The sequence below is a fragment of the Limulus polyphemus genome, unplaced genomic scaffold (genome assembly GCF_000517525.1).
Source record: "Limulus polyphemus unplaced genomic scaffold, Limulus_polyphemus-2.1.2 Scaffold496, whole genome shotgun sequence".
Lineage (NCBI taxonomy): Eukaryota > Metazoa > Arthropoda > Merostomata > Xiphosura > Limulidae > Limulus > Limulus polyphemus.
In genome coordinates this window covers 206,325-211,973 of record NW_013666106.1, presented here as the reverse complement: position 1 = coordinate 211,973, position 5,649 = coordinate 206,325, and the positions used below count along the sequence as shown (strand labels likewise).

Below are 5,649 nucleotides of genomic sequence, written 5' to 3'. Positions count from 1 at the left end.
GTTCTTCCCACCGTTTATATTCGAACTTATTTTGTGCCCACTCTTTATTTATTTATTTATATATACAAAAGTTGGATTCTTATAGAAATAAAATGATATTCACAGCTTATGTTTAGCTTAGATAAACAGAGTATAATAACAGAGAGAAAATAAAACAAAAAAAAATTTACATGATATAACACAGTTGATAAATTCCTAGAGGCGAAACAAAGGTGCCGCGACTAAGGACAACTTATCACGGTAATAACAAAGATTGCCGCTCCCTGGATAGCTATTTGCCGTACGGTCCTTTTTCGTATTTTTCAACTAATCCCTGGTAAATAGCAGAAACTACAAGCTCAACGCTGCACGCTGACTTTGTTATTTACTCAAACACACAATTTATGAGGGGATAAATAACAACAGCCCGAACATATTATTGACTGATCTCCTTCCTCAGTGTTTCATACCACATGCTTCGTGTACCTGCTTCTGTCGTTTCGTTATTTTATTATACTATTAAACAATATATTATGGCACATGTTCTTATGCTTTACACTCTTCGTGTACCTGCTTCTGTCGTTTCGTTATTTTATTATACTATTAAACAATATATTATGTTCTTTAAAATATGTCTATTGATGTTCAGGTTTTCTTTATTTTGTAAATTGTCTCTATATTCTCTTTTTACTCTGTATCAGCGTTATTACATACTAGCAGGAATACCCGTCCGTTGAACGGCTGAAATAAAAACTCGTTTATAATAAAGGATAGGAAATTGTGCTTCTATTTTTTCTCCTTAACGTAATACATATTAAAAGTGCAATAAAAATACTTAACGGTGCCAATACTGAAAAGAAAGACACACTGTTGTGAAGAGTTCTATTGGTATGAAATTAGATGGGGGGGTCCAGCCCCCCTCATGACCTTTCTCATGTCATTCTGTATCACTGTGTCCAGTTGTGCTGATTTGGTAATTTTTCCGAAATTAGATAGGGGTCCAACCCCCAACCCCACCCCCTTTCATGACCTTCCTCATGTCACCCTGTATTGTCCCCCGGTGGGACAGTGATAAGTCTTTGGATTTACAACGCTAAAATCAGGAGATCGATTCCCCTCGGAGGACACAGCAGATAACTCTATGTGGCTTTGCTATATAAAACATACACATCCAGTGTCACTGTGTCAAGTCTGATGCTGATTGATTAAGAAATGTATAAACGTCTAAGGAACAGATATGAAATGATAGATACACGACCGTGCATGTTTTTCCTGGATATACATTTTGCTTTATATAGTATATAAAAATGTTACTATTTTTATCAGTTTCTACTTAATTTAACCTTTTTATTTAACAACACAAGTTCGTCTCTAGATTTTTCCATCCTCTCTTTGATACTTGTTTCTTTTCTATTTCTGATTGCATTTACGACAGGCAGGGTTTTACATTTTCAATTTTTGTTCTTCCAGTTTTTCTATATGGATTCTCTCTAATAATCTTTATTTTAATTTTTTTTCTGTCTCTCGCTTTGAAATGTTTACTTCAGTTACGCTTCTTTATTGGCCTTTTCCAACAAAATCATCTACCTAGCTCCTATACTCCTTCGCTAGCTCTCTCTCTCTCTTTCAACACAAACTTTCTCTCTCTCTTCATATAAACCTCTGCTCTTTTTTCTCCTTTTCTGTAGACAAAGTTATATCGTCTCTATTGGTCTTTCTATCTATAAACAAACCCACTATCTCACTTTCCTTCTCTGTTTCCACAAACGCTGTTAATTTCTTTGTCTCGCACAAGTCTTTATCACCTCTCTTCTTACATAAACCTTTATCTTCATTCTGTCATTAATATTTATTATTTCCGTGTTTGGTGTAAATTAAACATTTTAAAAAGTAATTCGTAAGCGAAAACTTTTAATTTCCCACCATAACTTTCTACGAACAATGACTCCAATTACATGTCCTGGGACGCTCGTCAAAATTGTTTGAATTCAGATAGATATTATCAGGGCAGGAACACATTATACGTCTTGGCAAAGCAACCACGATACTTTCGTAACAGAATCAAAGTTAGTGCTGCACAATTAGAACACAAACATCCGAACCACTTCCCTGCTTTCAGCCCTCTAATTACGTTGCAGACAAACCCAAGAAACGTTTCAAACAAAATGAGGACAATGACAGGTTTAACAGAAGATCCTGAACACCGACCTCTGTTTACCGAGTTGCCAAGTTTGCCCGGACGCCAGTGAAATTAGTGGCTACTGCCAACAACAAAAACAACAACAAAAAAACTCCCCACGTTAAGTACTGATATTCAGCAGAGCATTCATTTTAAGCTCGTAAAAGTAACATTGTTTGTTTTTCTATAGCTAACGTACAATCGAATATGCACTTTAAATGTGTTTGTTTTAAGCGCAAAGCTGCACAGTGGGATGTTTACACTGTTCCCACCGCGGGGATCGAACCACGAATCTTAGTGCTATAAGCTCTCGAGCAACAACCCCTCTACAATTGTAGCACTACTTGAACCAAACATTGGTTACAAGAATACTCACATCCTTATTTCAAGATGATGTAGTTTACAAGTATCCGTGTAAGCTATCTTTTAGGGTTTTCAATCCTTTATTTATTTTTTTTTTCCATCTCAACAAACATGAATTGTCGGATAGCTAATTTTATACTTAAGTATTCGATCATAGGAATTCCGTGTTTGATTTGTTATTCAAAACTAATCTTTATATTGTGTAAGTTTGGCAATTATGTTATTCTCTGGTTTAAAAAAAGACAAAAAAACTAGTGATTTTTTAGTCACCAATTTTTGTCGAATGAACAAAATTCTATTGCTGCTGGCTATAGACACGAGTTCTCTTATATTCTTTAATCACTATTACAAACGCCAAAGAGAGTCTGGCTAGTGATAGAATCTTACCTGCCCGGGGCAAAATATAAACATAAAATTTAGTCGGTGATTTTCTTTAAGATCGAAAAACATTCATTATAAGTCGTTTTGAGAACAACAAAGCAACAGTCGTGTAGGTTGTCTACTCATGATACAGGCACTTTGCACAAAGAGGATGAACGTGGCTGACATCTGCCGGTAGGAAATGTAATAAAATTAAGAAAAACTTGTACTTACTGCTTCAGTCACGTTGTTCAAACCATTTATATTGTTCACATATACAGAAGCGTAGAGTATTGTTTGCTGAAAACAATTCATGCTAGTTGGAGGATCAGGTTGAAAAAAAAAAGGACTTCAAAGAAGAGCCGATTACCACTCTCCTACCCCTACATCCGTGTTCTGTATAGTTAGTTTTACCTTTGATTTGTGTGACGTGACCCTGAACCGAGGTATCATTAAGGCGTTAAAGTATTCATGGCGCCGCTCAGCTCCGAACGGTGTGGTAACAAGAGACCAGAAATGTGCGACGTTGAAGCGAACTGCTGCACGGTCGCCCTGAGGCAAGTGGTTCACTGTTATCGAACAACGTTACGGACGACCACTTTATAAGCCCCATCGATGACTCCAGTGTTAGACGTAATTATAAGAACTTATGAGTGAAGTACATCAAGGTGATGTAAAATAGGTTTAATTACCCACTACATCATGTGAAACCAAACACACACACTCACGAAAACGTAATCAGCATTAGAGAGTTTGAACAATAAATTGTTAGTTTCTCTCTAGTCTGTTTTAAACTAGTCTTTAACAATACAGAAGATTTCGGAAAAGGTCGTTTCTTTATACTTTAGACCCTAATAGAACCATGGTATAGAAGAGAATGATTTTCGAGTATTTTAGCCATTTAAATGACCTATAAAACGGATTCACAGGATTTTTAAATTAAAAAGTAGTAAGAGTTCCAAAATTCTTGTGTGATATGTTTAAAAATCACTTTCTTATTTGTTGATTTAATTTACTGGAAAATGATTAAGAAATCTTTTAGATTTATATAATTCTCTTCAAGTTATTCACTAGAATAAGGTGAGATACTCAATGAAACGCCTTCAGGAGTGGTAGACAAAAAACATCAGGGGTCTTTTCCGTTTGGGGCTCACCAACAGATCGTTTTGAAAATAACACCAGTAACACAATAGAATAAAATAATTAGTAATAAAACATTATATGATATTTATTTAGCGAATTGAGCTATATTAGATAATTGTTTTGATAAATCTTCGTCTTTATTTCTATTTTTCCTTATAAATTCACAAAGATAATAAGAGTCAAGCATTATGTGATGAGTTCCACATTGACGCTTACTTCTTCGCTTTAAACTGTGTCACATACTTTCAATATTTTGGGTATGGCAGCAAGTTTCAGGATCTATAAAAATTTCACTGTGATTTACAGTTTCATGCTGGTCAAAATAACCTTCCACGTTCGGGATATATGCTTTGCACGGAAAAGATAATTTTTCTACTGTTGGTGGTCACCAAACGGAAAAGATCCAACATCAGAAATACTACTTTCTTACACACGTCTGATTTGAAATCTGTTATAGAAAATTTTCAAGGTATATCGAAAAATAAGATAAAAAAAAGAATGAAAAAAAAACAACTCCAGACTAATGTAACTTGAAATATTTACGGAAAAAACTCCAGACTACTGTAACTTGAAATATTTACGGAAAAAACTCCAGACTACTGTAACTTGAAATATTTACGGAAAAAAACTCCAGACTACTGTAACTTGAAATATTTACGGAAAAAAACTCCAGACTACTGTAACTTGAAATATTTACGGAAAAAAACTCCAGACTAATGTAACTTGAAATATTTACGGAAAAAAACTCCAGACTAATGTAACTTGAAATATTTACGGAAAAAACTCCAGACTAATGTAACTTGAAATATTTACGGAAAAAACTCCAGACTAATGTAACTTGTATCACGAATATTTGGTCTATTGGTTTTGAATGCTTCACCAACTTTCGATGTTGAAAGCTGTGACGAATGAAGAATGTTTAAACGAAAAGAAAAACATGTTCCTGTTCTAGAGTTTCTTTTTGAGCAACTCAAATGAAATCTCGCCAAGTTATTAAATTTTTTACATCTTGTTGCTACACATTAAAAAATACAGAAGGTGCCAACTAATGAAGTTTTTGTTAATTTATCACAATTCTAACCCAATACCCCCCCCCCCTCTACCCATTGCTCAGCGATAAGTCTGCAATCTTACAACGCTAAAAATTGGGTTTCGACACTCATGTCGGGCAAAACATAGATACCCCATTGTGTAACTTTGTGCTCAACGACAACCAAAACCATTGCAAAATTAAGATGAATATATAGTACTGCCCATAGGATTGTTCCTATGTTATGTCGCAGCTTTTAATTAATGAATAAGCTTTTGTTTCAGTATTTGAGTTATTTTTTATATCTTCATATACGTCTTAAGTTGCCATTTCAAAGTGAATATTACTTCAACATGGTATTCTGTGTAGTTTTGGAACAAGTTTTTAATAGAAATAAACCCACCTTTCATTCGTCAAAAATATAAACCTTAATCTCCCATTTTCAGCTCTTTGGGGGGTTCCACACTTTAGAACCGTGAGTGCGTTATAAGAGTAACGATCAAATTTTACTATTCGATTAGAGTATCCCAAGACTTTGCGGTGGATACTGTTAACTTCCCTCTAGTCTATAAGTCAAAAAATAAGGTGATAAAAA

The 5,649-nt window shown here is 34.6% G+C and overlaps 1 long non-coding RNA gene across 4 annotated transcripts in view; it reads right to left on the bottom strand.

Moving 5' to 3' along the window:
- Positions 1-3,591, bottom strand: part of LOC111085595 — a 23,815-nt gene extending 20,224 nt beyond the window's left edge. For 3 of the 4 annotated variants that reach the window (XR_002610400.1, XR_002610398.1, XR_002610399.1), the window contains exon 1: positions 3,116-3,283. This is a non-coding gene — a long non-coding RNA (uncharacterized LOC111085595). The other variant, XR_002610401.1, reaches the window with a different exon arrangement.
- Positions 3,592-5,649: the final 2,058 nt, after the last annotated feature.